This window comes from Mandrillus leucophaeus, unplaced genomic scaffold (genome assembly GCF_000951045.1).
Source record: "Mandrillus leucophaeus isolate KB7577 unplaced genomic scaffold, Mleu.le_1.0 Scaffold284, whole genome shotgun sequence".
Classification (NCBI taxonomy): domain Eukaryota; kingdom Metazoa; phylum Chordata; class Mammalia; order Primates; family Cercopithecidae; genus Mandrillus; species Mandrillus leucophaeus.
The window spans coordinates 260,431-280,731 of record NW_012102965.1 but is presented as its reverse complement, the minus strand read 5'-3'; the positions used below and the strand labels follow the sequence as shown (position 1 = coordinate 280,731).

The window sequence follows — 20,301 nt, the reverse complement described above, 5'->3', positions numbered from 1 at the left end:
CAAGAGTTCAGTAAGCCCATACCCTTAGCCATTTCAACGTTCTTCATAACACCCTGTGAGGTCAGCACCAATGTGGTGATTAATTTTCTTCAGCCGCAGCATTTGACTGGTTGCCATTTTGTGATCTTGAGTGCCTTGTTAAACTGCATGTCTGTTGGGTAGTGGCACTTTTTTACTTCCCACAATGACTTGTTGAAAGAAGCAGTAATCTTCACTGTTTTATGCTGGCTTCTTTTTTGGGATGACTTTTTTTTTTTTAAGCCACAAAAGTAATTACACTTTTTAAAAATTTACATTTTTATAAATTTTTAAAACAAGCTTGCCAGAACTTGAACATGAAAATGAGTATTTAGGCCGGGCGCGATGACTCACGCCTGTAATCCCAGCACTTTGGGAGGCCGAGGTGGGCAGATCACGGGGTCAGGAGATCGAGACCATCCTGGCTAACACGGTGAAACCCCATCTCTCAAAAAAAAAAAAAAAAATTAGCCAGGCACGGTAGCGGGCGCCTTTAGTCCCAGCTACTCAAGAGGCTAAGGCAGGAGAATGGCATGAACCCAGGAGGCGGAGCTTTCAGTGAGCCCAGATCCCACCATTGCACTCCAGCCTGGGCAACAGAGCAAGACTCTGTCTCAAAAAAATAAAAGAGTATTTAGATGTTAGAATGCTATACACTAATTCTACCTTTTTTTTTTTTTTTTTTTTTTAAAGAATGGCTTTTGGACTCAGTGGCACCTTTTTGGAACATCTACTATCATGGCGAAATTTCAACATCGGAGGCTGAGTTTGGCATGTGGAGACAGCAGCTAAAAGTTGTTCAGATCCAAATCTTGTGAATATTTTGAGTTGCAAATTTAAAAAGTTAATATCATTTGATTTAAGATAGAAGTGTGACTAAAAATAATAAAACTATTTTCTTTGTGACTACACCTGGATTTAAGAGTAATTGATAAAAAATTTCCTTTTCTTCACAGCAGTTGGTAGCTACTCAGCTGTCAAATTATCACTAGGTCTCTAAAGCCCCGTGTTTTGGCCTGGTCATCCCTGTTGTTTATAGGCATCAAGTCATACAGATGGGAACATTGGTATGCAGCCAAGTGGTTAGCCTCTGGGTTAGATAAATTATTCAACCTCCCTCGTCCTAATAGTCCTCATTTGTAAAATGGGAATATTAATGCCAATCACATGCAAGTGCTGAGGGTTAAATAAAAAAATATTTTTAAACACTTTACCCCCAGGCTTCTCGCATTCTGATGTGTGTAGGAATCTCCTTACAATCTTGTTAAAATGAAGTTTCTGATAAGCAGGCCTGGGTATGGCCTGAGATTGTGAGTTTCTAACAAGCTCCCAGGTGATACTGATGTTGCTGATCTACAGATCATAATTAGAGTAGTAAGGTGTTAGTCTAGCCTGGGGTAGGTAACTCAGTAACTCAAAAACGGTTTTCTTTTTTCTATACCTTCTTGGTGATTCAGGGGTTTGGAATTTGGTCAACAACCGCAAGCACTGATACTACTACGTGAGAGATCCTGGATACAGCCACAAAGAAAGTAACTCACGAGGCATGCATTAGAAAGAGGATTAGCCTGCATGTTTACAAACTTCATGTTTTCACTAAAAAATGTCCTTGGTTCCAATTGTCTGAACTTCCAATCCAGGGGAGGGATAGACAGGCATCCAGGGCTATAGACTGGGTTGGGTGGAGAAGTGAGAACCAGAGTCTTATGTGGGAGTGACCTTCAAAAGCAAGGGTCCCACGTGTCATTTCCATGGGAGTAAGCAAAGGAAAAAGAGCTGGGTCCCAAAGAACTAAACCAGGAGAAATAGGCTTTCAAAAGTCAGGAGGTTTAACTTGGAAATAGGTGTTCAGTTGACTGCAAAAGAAGAGAGAACCTTTAATGAAATGGTTACAGGGGCATGCATAGATAGAGAAGAAGTTGTTTTTGTAGGAAATTTATTTTATGGGCAGTAATAATGAAAATATATCATTACCATTCCAAGTCAATAATGATATTCAGCAGTAGTCTTTGCCCTCCTTTCACTAAGTATTTCTGCTGGCTATTAATCATTTCAAACACAATAAGGTATAACCAATCCAGGTATGTTGAAAGAAAATTAAATGCTACTCGGCTGTAAGTAGTATTCTGTTTGAGGTGACATGATATCCAGCTAACAAGAACAACACACATGCAATAGTCACTTTATTTCTTTGTATCGAAACAGATAGTGTCACCTCACACTGTGAAACAACTCCTCAAAAACTATCAAGAAACAGATGCTTTCTCAGTGGTGATTCGAGGAGTTCTTGTGAGTAAGCTTTTAGCAACCCTTGACATGGTAACTTCGTCATTTTTCATGAAGCTTGAAAAATACTCTGTCATCTTTGAAGATTCTTAGTAGTGTCTCTCACGTCATGTTATTTCAAATCAATCATTACATATCCTGGCAACAGCCTCTCCATGAGACTGTGAAGTAGTTTTGATCCAGTAGTAGTATTTCTGCTATAATAGAGATTGATAATGCAGGCCCTCCAGCCTCTTGGTGAACACTTTAAGTTGCTTTCTGATAATTCATGTAACACACAAAATACAAAAATAAACATAGATACACACACATGCCATATAAACTTTCTGCCTTTGCACTTGGCTGACTTGGATAATAGAGATGAGGTAAGTTTTTTTTTTTCCATTAATTCCTTCAGTGTCTACATTGTCCTGATTCATTGGATATTCACTCTGTTATTTCAGCTCACCCACTGAAGCACCCCATGTGCTTTGGTTTTAGCTCCCTTTCTTATTAAAATGCAGTGTGGGTTTACACATTGTTTTTACAGTTTACCTTTATGAAGTAGAGAACTCACAAATGTTATTAAAAACCCTCCTAGAAAATAACTTCCAGTAATATCATTCTTTTGATAATCAGGTATCAAAGAGTTAGCATTCTATCCTAAAAACAGAACAGGTTATATATATATTCTATATGTATAATTATTGAACTTAATTAGAATAAAATGATGATCTAAGACAATGAGAGGTTTTGAAATACCCTGAATCAAGGTAATGCCATAATTGCTCAGTGTACTTTGAAGGTCAAATATATTTTGAGTATGAGGGTCCTTTTCAAAGTGGTAATTGACATATGGAACATATATCCCTGCCTTCTCTGAAATGTAAAAGTAGAAAATACAACAAAGACCTCAGAAGCCAAAAGAGAAAAGAAAGAAAGCCTATGCCTTGACTAGACCAGACACACTAACCACTACTGAATAAGCGTTCTGCAGTGTAAACACCATCTGAAACATCAGAACTACGTGCTGTATGCTGCTTGTATATGTATATACTTCTCCATGTGAAGAAAATGTAGAGAAGCTATGTTTTATTTCAACAAACACAACTGACAAATGAGTTCATGGGGCAGCCATTGTTCCAGGTAATGAGGAGATACCTACCCTCAAACAGGGGAAGAAATAGGCAAGCAAATAAACACTGAAGGTTAGTGTTTAAGATTTCACATGTGTGAATCTCCCTGATAGATCTCTAGTCTCAAGTGATTTCTTCACTTGGATCTATTGCATCAACCAAACTAATCTACAAACAAGCAGACTTTTGCTTACATGGTGTTTGACGTCCAAGTAGTAAATGGTAACACAATAATCTATTCAATACAATAACATCAAGGGTCGCTACCTGACTTCAAACTATACTACAAGGCTACAGTAATGAAAAGAGCATGGTACTGGTACCAAAACAGATATATAGACCAGTGGAATAGAACAGAGCCCTCAGAAATAAAGCCACACATCTAAAACCATCTGATCCTTGACAAACCTGACAAAAGCGATGGGGAAAAGATTTCTTATTTAATAAATGGTGTTGGGAAAACTGGCTAGCCATATGTAGAAAACTGAAACTGGACTCCTTCCTTATACCTTATACAAAAATTAACTAAAGATCGATTAAAGACTTAAATGTAAGACCTAAAACCATAAGAAACGTAGAAGAAAACCTAGGCAAACCCATTCAGTACTTAGGCATGGGCAAAGACTTCATGATAAAACACCAAAAGCAATAGCAACTAAAGCCAAAATTCACAAATGGGATCTAATTAAACTAATGAAAGAGCTTCTGCACAGCAGAAGAAACTATCATCAGAGTGAACAGGCAACCTACAGAATGGGACAAAATTTTTGCAATCTATCCATCTGACAAATGGCTAATATTCAGAATCCACAAAGAATTTAAACAAATTTACAAGAAAAAAAAAACAAAAACAAAAAAAACCAGCCCATCAAAAAGCAGGCAAAGGACATGAACAGACATTTCTCAAAGGAAGACATTTATGTGGCCCACAAACATGAAAAAAGGCTCATTATCACTGGTCATTAGAGAAATGCAAATCAAAACCACAATGAGATACCATCTCACACCAGTTAGAATGGCGAGCATTAAAAAGTGAAGAAACAACAGATGCTGGAGAGGATGTGGAGAAATAGGAACACTTTTACTCTGTTGGTGGGAGTGTAAATGAGTTCAACCATTATGGAAGATAGTGTGGCGATTCCTCAAGGATCTAGAACCAGAAGTACCATTTGACCCAGCAATCCCATTACTGGGTATAAACCCAAAGGATTATAAATCATACTACTATAAAGACACATGCACACGTGTGTTTATTGCAGCACTGTTCACAATAGCAAAGACTTGGAACCAACCCAAATGCCCATCAATGTAGACTGGATAAAGAAAATGTGGCACATATACACTATGGAATACTATCCAGACATAGAAAAGGATGAGTTCATGTCATTTGCAGGGACATGGATGAAGCTGGAAACCATCATTCTCAGCAAACTAACACAGGAACAGAAAACCAAACACTGCATGTTCTCACTCATAAGTAGGAGTTGAATAATGAGAACACATGGACACAGGGAGGAGAACATCACATACTGGGGCCTGTCAGCGAGTGGGGGGCTAGGGGAGGGATAGCATTAGGAGAAATACCTAATGTAGTTGATGGTTTCTGCAAACTACCATGGCATGTGTACACCTGTGTAATAAACCTGCATGTTCTGCACATGTATCTCAGAACTTAAAGTATGATTAAAAAATAATAATCAAGGATACAGAATATTTACTCAGTTCAGTCTCTGAATCTTACCACATCACCTGTCCATCTTCTTTAGACTCTTAGTACTCTGAGGTCAAAAGTTTCTTTTTATTTATCTTTGAATAAATGCAGGGAATGTGCAAGAGATAGTTACAAAATAAATGAGGAAGTATTCAATAATGAATATTGCTCCTTATAGTGATACCCTGAAAATTACAAGAAATTGTTCAGCTAGGAAGACAAATTAATAGTATTTTAGCAACAATGGTTAAAACTAGGATGTTTAATTATCCAGAATTATCCTAAATCCCTAGGATTAAGGTTAATAGCACTTATTTTGCATATCTTCATAGAGGTAAAGAGCATGAATTCTTGAGACAGCTGCCTGGGTACAAACCCTGGCTCTATCACTTACTAGATGGACAAGCTTGGACAAATTTCTTCCTCTGTGTTTCACAGTTACTTTACCCATAAAACTTGGATAACAACATACTACCTTCCTCATAAGAGGAGTTATGAGGATTAAATTAGTGACATGTATAAATTGCCTACAATGGTATGTGGCACATAGTAAACATAATTTCAATTATGTTAAATAGATAGATATATCAGCACCTCCCAACCTGAGTCCTGAATAAACCTGGTCCCACAAGATACTCTATGTAATTACATATCAAATATGATTTGGGGAATGTTGCATTTTCTGGAGTCATAATATATATTTATAAATATAAAGTTTTGAAAGGTCATATAGCCAGAAATTCTCGTTTAAATGTAATTACACCAATGTTTCCCAAGTTGAGTTCTGTGCTTAAACACTTTTCCCCTACCTAACAGATCTTACTAGCCCATAGCTCTGTCTCTAGTTAATACAATTTTAATTGTGTACCTGTTACTACTTTGCTTTGTAATTATTTGTGTGTAATTTTACATATATATACAATGTATATATTTTGCATCAAAACTGGAACAAGGTTACGCATTGAGATTTTAATATCATTTGTATTTATTGCTCTACTGCTCTCCTGGCTCTCTGTCTTGTCAGAACTCCTATAATAAATACCGAGCATGCTGATTTCAATGTATTAGAAAAATGTTATTTAAAACAACAAATTCAAGACCTGTGCCTTGAACAGGTCTGTTTTAACTGCTACACACAAAGCCTTTAGCCACACCCATAAAAATGCTGTTTCAGGATAAATGCTTGAGGTGACAGATACCTCATTTACCCTGATGTGACTTTTATACATTGCATGCCTGTCACAAAATATCTTGTGTACACCATAAATATATATACCTACTTTGTGTCCACAAAAATCAAAAATTTTAAAAAGAAAATTTAAAAATGCCATTCAGGCATAAAAAGGCGAAAAAACTGATAGTATTACTAAAACACAAGACAACAGAAAACCTATTGTCAAAACCTGGAAAAGTCTCCTTTCAGTTTCAAGGCCCTGAGGTGGACTTAGTCACCTCCAGTATGATCTACCTCAGCATGGAAGGGAACCCCCTGGCTGAAAAGAAGACGGTAGAAGCTTCATCTTTCTCTCCTTTCTTTCCTACCATGCAGTCTCAGCTTTGGTTTATACAAAAACAAACAAGCAAATGAACAAAAACACAGAAAAAAAGCAGGTAACTTGCTCTTACAGCATGGAGAATACTTCTGAAACAGCCAGGAAATGTCTCTCACATCCTTCAGGGCAGCATCACCCAGAAGGGAATGAGCAGTAAGTTTGCCCCCTTCCATGCACAAACTCCAATATGTATAGCAATTTAAACAATAATAAAAGGAGCATCACAAATCAAAGAAGATGTGTTTAGAAAGAAAAGAGGTTTGAAAAAATTGACATTCCACTTGAGGGAAAAATAAAAGTGAGGATCCTCATTTTAAACTATACATCAGAACACATGACAAAACAGCCTAAGAGGCTGTCCATTATACTAGAGTGGTCAAAAACAAGGACTTAGGTACCTGACAGACTTGGGATTGATTCCTGACTCCATCTCTTCCTAACTGTATTGCTTTAGGCAAGATACATGAATCCTGGACCTCTGAGTCTTCTCAGGTACAATGAATAGAGTGGTATTTTTCTCATTGGAATCAACCTAAGTGACCATCAACAGATGAATGGATAAAGAAAATGTTGTGTATCCATATACAATGAAATATTATTCATCCTTTAAAAAGTAGATCCTTTCATTTGCAACAGCATGGATGGGTGACATTATGCTAAGTGAAATAAGCCACACACAGAAAGAAAATCACTACATGATATCTAGAGTCTTAAAAAGTCTAATACACAGAAACGGAGAATAGAACAGTGGTTCTATTCTACCAGGGGCAGGGTACTGGGGGAAATGGGGAAATGCTGGTCAAAGAGTACAAAGTTGCAGTTACGTAAAATGAATAAATCTAGAGATCTAATGTACAGCATGAGAACTAATTTGCTAAGAGAGGTTTCAGGTGCTGTCACCAGAGAAGAAGGTAACTAAGTGAGGAGATGAATATATATGACTGTTATAATTTCACAATGTATATCAAAACATTATACACCTAAATATATACAATTAAAAATAATCACATTTTACATCTTAAGTATATATTTTTTCAATTATACTTCAATGAAATCAAAAACTAAGTTTAAAATTTATGATATGTAAAAAACACTGTCAACAGGATGACACTGAGCCATACACTGAGAGAAAATACTGGCAAAAAGTGTATATGATAAATAACCGTTATTTAAAATATACAAAGAACTCTTAAAACTCAACAATAAGAAAACATAAAACCCAGTAAAAAAAAAAAAATAGGCCAAACACCTTAACAGATATCTCTCCAAGAAGATATAGGAGATGGCGAATAAGAATATCAAATGATGATCCACATCATATGTCATCAGGGCAAAGCAAGTTAAAATAACAATGAGATACTACTACACATCTATTAGAATGGCCAAAGTCCGGAAGACAGCCAACAAATGCTGCAAGGATGTGGAGTAAAAGGAACCCATATTCACTGCTGGTGGGAATGCAAAATTGTACAGCCAGTTTGGAAGAGTTTGGCAGTTTCTAATAATACTAAACATACTCTAGCATGTGATCGAGCAATTACACTCCTTGGTATTTATCCAAAAGAGCTGAAAACCTGCACATGGATGTTTGTAGAAACTTTATTCACAATTGCCAAAACTTGGAAGCAACCAAGATGTCCTTCAACAGGTGGATGGATAAACTATGACACATCCAAAAAATGAAATATTTAGTGCTAAAAAGAAATGAGCTATCTGAAAAGATATGAAATAAATGTAAATGTATATTGCTAAGTGAAAGATGCCAATGTATGATCCAACTATATGGTAGTTTGGAAAAGGCAAAAGTTGAGAGACTTTAAGATCAGTGGTTTCCAGGCATTGGGAAAAGGAAGGCATAAATAGGCAGAGCTATGTGATTTTTAGAGCGGTGAAACTACACTGTATGATACTGTAATGGTGGATACATGGTTATTATACATTTGTCCAAACTCATAGGATATACAGCACCAAGAAAGGACCCTATGTAAACTATGATCTCTGAGTGATAATGTATACGTTGAGCAATTATAACAAATGTACCACTCCAGTGGGCGATGTTAATCATGGTGGAGCGCTATGCATATAGGAAGGTGGAGGGCTATACATATAGGAAGGTGAAGGGTATATAAGAAATCTCCATACCTTCTGTTCAATTTCACTGTGAAACTAAAACTACTCTAAAAATTAAGTCTATTAAAAAAAATTAAACAACCAATTGGAAAGCGCGCACTCCTTTTCTATTTTCTGAAGGAGATTGTGTAGAACTGATATTAATTCTTCTTTAAAAATTTCATAGATTTCTCCATGAAACTATCTTAATTCTTGGAGATAATCTTTTCAGGAGGTTTTTGTACTACAAATTCAATTACACAAAATAGAGAACAAAAATATGCCCAATAACTTTTTATTTAGGTGCAAACACAAAATGAAAGGAAGAGCTTTTTCAACAAATGGTGCTTGAGCAACTGAATATCCATAGGCAAAAAAATATATATATTTTAAAGAACTTTGGCCTTAACCTCACACATTTTACAAAAATTAACTCAAATAGATTATAGACTTAAATGTAAAATGTAAAACTATAAACTTCTTAGAAGAAAATCTTTGGGATCTAGGGCTAGCAGAATTCTTAGACTTGACGCCAAAAGCACAATCCACAGAAGGGAAATTTGATAAACTGGGCTTCATATAATTAAGACCATTTGCTGTGTGAAAGACTCTGTTAGGAGCACAAAAAGACAAAGTACAGCCTGGGAAAAATATTTGCATATCACCACATATCTGACAAAGGACTGGTATCTAGAAAAATAAAGAACTCAAAACTCAACAGGAAAGTATCCAAATAACCCCATGGTCAAATGGGCAAATGACAACAAGATAAATTTTATCAAAGTGGATATACAGATGGCAAATAAGCACATACAATAATGTTCAACATCATTAGCTATTATAGCAATACAAATTAATACCACAATGAGGTATTACTATACACCTATCACCACAGCTAAAATAAAAAATAGTGACAATGCAAAATTGTGGAGCACCTGGATCACTCATAGATTAGTGGTGGGATGGATAATGGTACAGTCACTATGGAAAACAAATTGATTGTTCTCTAAACAAACAAACAAACAAATCTAAATATATGACTACCACACAAGCCAGTAATTGCACTGGTGGGCATTTATCCCAGGGAAATGACAAGTTATGTTCACACAAAAACCTGCACATGAAAGTTATAGCAACTTTATTTGTAATAACCCCAAACTAGAAACAACCTAGATGTCTGTCCTTCAAGAGGGAATGCTTAAACGAACTATGGTACAACCATACCATGAAATCCTAATTAGCAATAAAAAGAACAAGCTATTAAAACAAGCAAGAATCTAGATGAATCACTGGAGAATTATGCCAAATGAAAAAACTCAACCCCAAAAGCTTACGTACTGATTTCATTTATATGACATTCCTGACATGACAAAATTATAGAAATGGAGAACAGATTACCTGTTGCCAAGGGTAAAGGAGGGGATGCAGGTGGTAGGGAAATAAGGTGGCTATGAAAGGGCAACATGGGGATTTTTGTGATGAAAACCATGTTCTGTATCTCGACTCTGCCAAGGTCAATATCTTGGTTGTGATATTGTACTATTGCTTTTTAAGATGTTATCTTTGTGAGCAACTGGGTAAAGGATAAGTAGGATCCCTCTGTATGATGTCATATATCTGCATGAGAATCTCCAATTATCTCAAAATAAAAAATTCAATTAAAAAAAAATTAACTGAATGGCGCATTTAACAATGACCCTATTCTTTTCATTTGTGGCAAGTATACCTCTTTAATATGCCAATGTAAACTTAAGACAACATTATCTTAGGAAATTAGCATTAGCCCTAAACTTACTTGAACTATTTTATAGTGCTTCTCATGAAAATATCAACTCGATTCACAGAAGTCCTTAAGAGGAAAATGTCTAATATCAGAGGAAATGAAGTGCTTAAAGCTCAATTAAATTAAAGATTAAATAATGCTCACAAAGGATTATGGATTCAAAAGAACGCAACTATTTCAAACAGAAAAAAGAAATATTTAAGAAGTAATGAAATAACATGCTATAAATGATATGACATATTGGTGGCATTTTTAAAACCTGCTTAAGTAAAATGGGTATATTCCATTTCTAAATGCTTTAGGAACTTGAATATCTTTCTAGTTAGAACATTTCTCCATGTTAACCTTGCTTAAAATATGTTAACATGCCCTAATTTCCACCTCCCCATTGTAATTGTCTCTCTCCTTATGAAAACATATGCAGACATATTTTAAAATATATTCACTATTTACATTTTCCAATTATCTGCTCATTCTTTTCAACCTGATGATTCCTGTCTTCATAATTCAGTGTTTATTGAAACAGCACTCATAAGGTATCGGTGACTTGCAAATCTTAACAGCCAAGGGTTCTGAGAATCTTGTTTCTTGAGACTTTTTTCTTTGGCCTCTCTGACAGTGTCCACTCCCGTCATTCTATTACAGTTTCTACTTCTTTGTATCACTAACTAGACTTTCTGCCTTCTCCCCTCAATAGCAACAACAATGACATTTGTGAAGCAATATTTTTGCATGCCTTATCTCATTTGTATTTAAGAAGCTTATCATCACGTTTTTTATGAGTGGACAATGAGACACAGATAAGTAATCTGACCCAGATTACATTCAAAGTCATGTAAATCCTAGTCCTCACTTCTTTTCTTGCTATTCTTATTTTTCACTAATCTCATCTACTTTTATCAGTTTGGGTGTCACCTTTATGGAGATACCTTTAAACCATATTGATGATACACAGATAGTTTCCAAGTTCTGCATTTTTAACTGCCTGTTAGACAGCTTGGCACAAATGACCCAGATACAAAACTCATCAGGTCCCTAACTCAGCATTGCCCATAGAAGTCAGCAGCTCTTAATGTTGCCGTTTTTAATGCCCTGACCATTTCTCTAGTCATCCAGATATGAAGCTTGAATGTTAACCATTTCCTCCTTCACATCAAGTCCACTGTCAATACTTACAGATTCCATGTCTTACAACATGATTCTTTCTACCCACTCTCTCCTCTCTAGGGCTCTGTCATCCCTCACTCAACTAGACCACTGTGTAGCTGCTTAGCTGGTCTACTGGCCTCAGAATTCTTCCTAGTTACAGTCTATTCTTAAATGACTGCCTGGTTAATATTCCTCATCTGTAGCCTTCTGCTTAAAAGTAATACCTCCAACTGCTTGATCTCCTGCTGTCAGCTGCTTCTGCCAACTCATAATGTGCTTGATGTCAAAACTCAAAAGAAGACTCAAAGTGAGTCAAAAATATTTTTTAGAGTATTTTTACATGCAATTATTTCAAGGGAGCCTATACTTCAGAAGAACTAGTCTTCCAGTATAAAGGACACAGCAGGTATTTAAAGACAAGAAACAACAACACAAGGCTACCAGCTTAGAGGAGGCTGTGTGGGGGTGGGAAAATCCACATGAATAATCTGTTTGCAAGGGTCATCACAGATCTGCAGACATAAACATCACAAAAATGTCTGAGATGTAGAGTTTTCTTTAAAAACTTACCAACTTAAAGGGCCGAAGGCTTTATTTATTTGGGGGACTAGAACTAGACAAAGTAGTCTTCCTTTTTGTTTATTTTAGGGTGTAAAGTACTTTATTTGTAAATGACATTCATGGTGTGCATAGACACATGGTGATAGGGTGAGATATCAGCTTTGTTTTCTCATCTACTATGTGGAGCCCTTCTACCTTTCCATTATCTTTTTCCTTTAAACTAGTAACTAGTTGGTTTAGTGCATTCCAAAGAATCTTGTAGTATTTTCTTATTTCTATGTTGCTTTTGCCTCAAATACTTTAGTTACGATCAATTGAAACACTAGCACTTCCTTAAGGTCTATATAAATTCTATCTTAGCAACACTTTGCTGATACTACTTTTCTAAAACTATTATCATTTTTCTTTAATAACACCTATGAATCTTATTTTTATTTTTATTGAATATTTTGCTTTGCCGAAAAGTGTGTATTATCATCTAATTGACAAATTTATTTCTATTTATTTTATAATGGAATTCAATTCGATAGTGTGTCTATACCATCACTGCACTTCTCTAAAATATATAGGCAAAGAGAAAAAAGAAATGGGGAAAAATTAAGGTTTCATAAAATAAAATTACATGTTAGTGCTGTATATGACTGGTGAGGGTAACTACTGGTAAAGGGAGAAAATTAGAATGGTTGTGTGTATACACATGTGAAATGCATTTGCATCTGCCTTCAAGAAACTTACAATAACTAAAAGTGCTCAATAAAGGTTTCATGATAATAAATGCTGACATTTACTGAGTACCTACTATGTACCAGTCATGCCTTAAATAATTTAATTCTCAAAATCACTTACAGAATAGTAATCTAGACACAGAGTGGTAAATGAACAAGGTTACACAGATAATATATAGTAGATACAAAATTAGAAACTCTGGCCATCTGGTTCTAGAACTCTAACCATTAAGCAACACTGCAAGTTTGAATGGAACTAAATTAGCACATTTTGAACACACAAGCATGTAAGCATTTAGTCTCTTCCCATTTTCTTATATTTGGTTACCATGGTTACCTCTTCTACCTTCAGTTAAAGCCAAGATTTTATATGTACCAACCTTTTTTTTTTTTTTTTTTTTGAGACAGAGTTTTACTCGGTCGCCCAAGCTGGAGTGCAGTGGCCTGCTCTCTGCTCACTGCAATCTCTGCCTACTGGGTTCAAGCGATTCTCCTGCCTCAGCCTCCCAAGTAGCTGGAATTACAGGCACACACTACCACACACAGATAATTTTTGTGTTTTTAGTACAGATGGGGTTTCACCATGTTGGTCAGGATGGTCTCAATCTCCTGACCTCATGATCTGCCTGCCTCTGCCTCCCAAAGTGCTGGGATTACAGGCGTGAGCCACTGCGCACGGCCATTTGTACCAACGTCTTTCTGGCTTTGAACTCTGCCAGTGTTTTGCTGAATAGTTGGAAATATGCTTGTAAGACATAAGTGAGATGACCATAAACTATTTCCTAATAAAAACTGATACTTTATTGAGGTTTCTTTGTTAAATAGGTAGCTAGGAGACCTTAGCACCATTACCATGTCAGTGGGTAAAGTTCACTGATTCTAATGGTAACTTAAATATAGAAAGAAATAGCCTTAATGCATAACATGGTGCTTCTAAGAGTTATATAAATGTGAATTAACCATATACTCGATTTAAATCTTCTAGGTGTCATGACTAATTTCCCTTTTAATGATTATTACACTACAAAATTTATTCTGATATTCCTAATGTTTCCTTCAAAATAACTACAAAAGTTTACATACCAAAGCTACTATAGCAGCACATATAATACATTGCAACTTTTTTTTGACATTTTCATTGAATTGATACTGCAGTAATCACTGGGTGCTATCATGAGTGAGCAGTGCATTTCAGGAATTATATTTCATAGTTTTTCAGTCTGTAGCACCAGGAGAACAAAATATGCAAAGGCTACCAGAGTGTGTCTATTTAGTCATAGAGTCTATTAGTCTACCATCTCTCATTCCAAGCTGTGAATAATATTATTGAGAAGTGACACTTACATATTCATTATATATGTGTGGACCCATGATGTTGATATATACACACCACCATTCTGCTTTTCTCCTTTCACCAGTAGTTATCCTCACCAGTTATATACAGCACTAACATTTATTTAGTTTAGTTAATTAACAATTATTTAACATAATTTTATTTTATGAAACCTTAATTTTTCCCTATTTCTTTTTTGTCTTTGGCTATATATTTTACAGAAGTGTAATGTTGGTGTAGACACAATATAGAATTGAATTCCATTATAATGGAAACATTCTCCAAATTATTGGCAGTCATAACTTCCATTTTCATTGATTATGTATCTTTTTTTAGATCTTTAGCAATAATTGAAAGAACTTTCATAGATAATTTTAAGATAAATAGCTTTATGCACTAGTATGTTTTTCTACTTTTGAATAATTTTCTTGTTATAAATCTTGGAAGTGGAATCGTTAACATTTAAATTATCTTGAAATGATATATTTATCATTTTAAAAAACAAACTTTGTATTGTCAGTGTTAGTGTCTTGATTACTACATTTTTTTCAATAAAAAATAGCAAAGTATATTAGAAGGTTTTCTTTATTCTTTCTAACAATTATTAATAAATGCTTAAGTAAAAACAAAAAAATAAGAAAAGGGAAGGTATACTGAGTTAAGCTATGCTTGAAACTTAAAGCACTTTTATTTAAACTAACTTATGATTTCAAGAATATTAAATTCTCATAGTAAAAAATACGAAAAAACAAAACAATCACTCATGATTCATTCTTCCTTCCTTTACTCTATGTATAAATTTCATATTTAGATATAATAAAAACCCATGTGAATTTCTCGGAGGCATAATGTCTTGTTATAAGCATGATTTTGGTCACTGCATTTTACTAATGTATTCTACTTTACTTAATCATTGGTTCCTAGTATACATATTAGTGTAATTTAAAAATTTTCAGCTCTTAAAAACAGTATTGTAATGAGGGTCAAATTTGTGTACATATTTATGATTATTTTTCCTAGAGGTGATGTTACTACCTACTATTGTAAGTAGTTTTAAGGTTCTTGATACATGGTATCAAATTTCTTTTTAAAAAGCTCTATGAAAAAGCATGGATTAAAAAACAATTTTCTTTTTTTTTTTTTTTGAGACGGAGTCTTGCTCTGTCGCCCAGGCTGGAGTGCAGTGGCACGATCTCGGCTCACTGCAAGCTTTGCCTCCCGGGTTCACGTCATTCTCCTGCCTCAGCCTCCCGAGTAGCTGGGACTACAGGCGCCCGTCACTGCGCCCGGCTAATTTTTTTGTATTTTTAGTAGAGATGGGGTTTCACAGTATTAGCCAGGATGGTGTCGATCTCCTGACCTCATGATCCACCCACCTCGGGCTCCCAAAGTGCTGGGATTACAGGCTTGAGCCACCACGCTCGGCCCAAAAAACAATTTTCATACATGAAGTAAAATCATTATATGGAATGTGTCACAAATAGCTAATATATGCATACAGGATAGTTACTCTTTAAAATGGATAACGAACTCCAGAAATGGGAAATGAATCAAATGAAGCAGAGTAGGAATAGAGGGTAGGCAGTGCCAAGGATGGAGAAAAAATGAAAACTGTTAATATACATTGTCCTTTGCCTGATTGCACGTTGTACATTGATGAGCTGGTTAGAGAAGGGAGCCAGAAGTGGTCCAAGTCTTTAATTTCCTTCATAATCTTTCTGGATATATATTAGTAGGTTGATTTGGCGTTTATTACTTGAAAACTATGCTGTTTGGCTTGTATGGAGAACATAGTGATTCTTAAAAACGAGTGAAATCTGCTTGAGAATTGGAGTAGTCTTAGAACAGTCATATCAGCAAATTAATAGAGGAGAAAAAAGAAACCATAGATCTGGGATCAAATGCCAAAATAATACAGGGAAAGAATCATACTTTATCATGTTAATTCATGTCTTCCTGTATTCATTCATTAAAATAATCTTTGTTGAGCAAGTATTATATGCCAGGCACTTCTCTAAATGCTAGAGATATGATAATGAATCAGAGAGATATAGTCTAGATCTTCATGGAGCTTACAGTTTAGTGAGAAATACTGACAGTTAACCAGGTAGTTGTATTAGGGTGATGTCAAGCTTAGTGGGATAAGGAAACAAGGACAACCAACCCTGTTCGGGCAGTTAGAGAAAGTATGAGGCCAGTTACCAAGTGAAAACTGAAAGGTAGTTAATGGAACAGAGTGAGTTGAAGAACCGAAATACTGATTATGTAACTTTTGCTGTCCATCCTAAGTCTGGAAATAATAGTACACCTGTTAGGGACTTCTTATTTTCCCATTATGTTCTGGTGGAGAGAGCTAGAGGACTTTAAAACTACTGAGATCTGCGGGGTGCGGTGGCTCACGCCTGTAATCCCAGCACTTTGGGAGGCCGAGACAGGCGGATCACGAGGTCAGGAGATTGAGACCATCCTGGCTAACACGGTGAAACCCCGTCTGTACTAAAAAATACAAAAAAACAAAAAACAAAAAACAAAACAAAACAAAACAAAACAAAAAACTAGCCGGGCGAGGTGGCGGGCATCTGTAGTCCCAGCTACTCGGGAGGCTGAGGCAGGAGAATGGCGTGAACCTAGGAGGCGGAGCTTGCAGTGAGCTGAGATCCGGCCACTGCACTTCAGCCTGGGTGATAGAGCGAGACTCCGTCTCAAAAAAACAAAACAAAACAAAACAAAACAAAAAAACTACTGAGATCATTATAGCCATGGACAACCTGTGATACTAGCCATATTTTAGCAATGCAAATATGGGGATAGGAAAAATAATCTAAAAAGAGAGAAACAAGCATCTTAACAAGGGAAGAGTAAGAAGAAAGACTAGACTTGTGTAATAAAGATGTTCTGTTCAGTTGCAAACGTGCCTGAGTTCACTGTGTAGTTAAACCTGTATTTGTTTCCAACAGGCTTGTTTGGAGGTTTTCTATTTGTTGCTGTTGCTATTTTCTCTTGAGACCTGACAAAGTACCCCCTTTGAGAGTTGTAGAGAACAAGTCTCAGCTAGATGGACCCAACTCAAAATCTAGCCATTATATTGGTGCTAGCCAGGAATAAACTTGATTAGACTGGCCAACCAGGGGGATACTGGCAAGAGGTCTCATCTTCAGCTGACATCTATGAAGAAACTTGGCTTGATGATACCTGGTAGCTTCACAGGGATCATCCAAAGTGTGAGAGAACTTCTCATAGACTTTTATGAATAATAACTGATTTGATTTTTACAATAAGGCTATTTGAGGCCGGAGAAAATACTGCTGTCTTTACTTTTCAAAGAAAGAAACAGATTCAAAGGTATTGAATGTTTTGCCTAGGGTCACCCTTCTAGTAACTGTCATGGCTAGAAGTAAGTCTTCAGATTCTTAAGTCTATTGCTCTTTCTATTAATATCAGTTTCTTTAACACCACTGGATTGCCATTCTTTATGAAATGTGATCAGGAAGACCTACTATATATGGGAAAAATTCTTAAAGACTATGGAGACTATATTTTAACTCATTGCAAATGTAGAAATTTGGATCTTTAACACAAGTTTGAAAAGAAAACAAATTGTGTTTTGTCTGCTATCTAACTTTTCAGTAAGACTCAGCAAAAGCAGTAAGTCTGTGAACATTCTACTCTATTCTTAAAAATTTTATAAAAATGCTTAGAACAATGGGATTCCAAATATGTATTCAACTACTTAAAGTATCACAGAATGAGTAAAGCCAAAGCCAACTTGAAAATACTTTATGATACCAGCACTTTCTAATGCAATTTAACGTTGATCAATTGAACCTAATTCCACTTAGGGGCCATTGTGAGAAAACACCAAATGACAGATCATTTTTAGGGGAAGATGATCAAACCTAATAAACAATATCATCCTCAGGCACTTAATTGATTTGCTTTCTGTTATTATTTCCCAATTTGCTTATTATGTTGACCCTCAAATTTCCATATTCAGAAAACTGAACAGCGCTTTCCAGGCCAAGCCTTGCTGCTTCTCCCACAGACTTGCAAAACATAATTTAATTATGTCTCTCAGTTTTTTTTTTTTTTTAAGATAGTCAATAACTTGGCTTTTTTTCTTCCCCTAAGGAAACATTATGCGCCTCAGAGAAACAAGGAAAAAATTTTAAACATACACTTTGCAAAAATAATTAGAGTTGATTCTTAATTTTCTATGGTAGAGGAAAACAGAGATAGCATGTATGACTGAAATTCATGGACATGCCCCAAATTTCATTTTGAAAAGCAATTTCAACTTCTCATTTAAACAAACCTGTTTTTTGCTGCAAAATTGGTTGATGTGAGCTTTGTTTCTTTCTTGGAGCCTGCCAGAGGGTAAAGCAGGGAACGTAATAGAAGTACCCTCAAACTCAATAATCAATTTCCGAGGAAATGAAAGTTAACCATAATCACTTGGCACTGCATAAAGAAAGAATTCTACAGGAAATGTAAACACAGCTAAAACCATCTGATGTTTATTGTTTTCAGAGTCTAAATGTCCTCTTTAAAACCAATATGTAAGAAGAGTCATCAGATTTTCTTTACCAAGTCTGTGATTATTTAAAACCAAATCATGAATCTACAGATTTAGAAGTATCTCTAGGAAATATAAAAATGAAGATATCATGCTTAATCTCTATATCTCTATGTGATGACATTAATTGGGAGGCTAAATTGAAGCTGTGCATAAAAAGCAGCTTCTCTACTTCCAAAAAAGTGATTCATAATTCTAATTGTTTTTAAGTGCAAAGTGACTAAAGAGGCAAGTTTAAGCTTTAGCTTGTAAGTCTCAAAATGCATTTTCGCTCTATAGAAGTGTTCATTGTTCTGATCCTTCAATGTTTGAAGGACCTTTAAAGAAGGTGATATCGTATGGATGTTTGGCCCCTCCATATTTCATCTTCAAATGTGATCTCCTCAGTGTTCAGGGTGGGGCCTAGTGGGAAGTGTTTGGGTCATGGAATTAGATCCCACTAGATCTGGTTATTAAAAAGAGGCTGGGACCTCCTCCCTCTCTCTTGCTTCCTCTCTTGCCATATGACATGCCTGTCCCCAACTCTTCACCTTATACCATGAATAAAAGCTTCCTGAGATCTTAACCAGAAGCAAATACTGGCATCATGTTCCCTATACAGTCTTCAGAGCCATGAGCCAAAATAAACCTCTTTATAAATTAGCCAGTTTCAGGTATTCCTTAATAGCAATACGAAATGGACAACACAGAAGACAAGACAGATGAAGGCATGCTCTTCTTCTCTGGATACCTATTCAACCAAGGATCTTTTTCCAAAATGACTGATTTCATCTATCTGAATAAACTGTTGAGACATGTGATAACCATGATTGATGATCTCCACAGCTGTTTTTAGGAAACACCCTCAACTAAATAGCAGTTCTTAAAGTGTGGTTCTCATAGGCCAGGAAAATCAGTTTTATCCGGGAATTTGTTGGATATGAAAAATCTTGTGACCCACCCTGGGGCTATTTAATCTGAAACTCTGGATTGAGGCCCAACAAACTAAATTTTAACAAGCCCTTCAGGTGATTCTGATGCATGCCAATGTTTGTACACACTCCGTTAGAAGGCCTGACCTCTTACCATTGTCTCAAATTTAGGAGAGTCTAACAAAACCAGAACCTCTGGAAACATCTGCGGGGTTGCAACAAAGTTTCATCAATGGCTTTTATCATGCTTAGCCTATAAAAGTTTGGAATAAATGTTTAGCCTTATTCTGAATCATTAGATCACTAAACATCTATTGTCAATACTCATCTTCAAAAATGTTTCTTTTCATCTTTTACCAATACCTTTGTTTCACCACTTTCTGATCACCATCGATTACATAGAATGTTAGAATTCACATGTTGTATGTTTCTTATTTCGGTCCTTCAGCATCTTTATAATTGGTGAGTAACTTA

The 20,301-nt window shown here is 35.8% G+C and overlaps 1 protein-coding gene across 1 annotated transcript in view; it reads right to left on the bottom strand.

Annotated features, from left to right (window-relative positions):
- The window catches only part of MAGI2 (membrane associated guanylate kinase, WW and PDZ domain containing 2), a 765,625-nt gene that overhangs the window by 639,471 nt on the left and 105,853 nt on the right, over nucleotides 1-20,301 (bottom strand). The window lies entirely within an intron of this gene.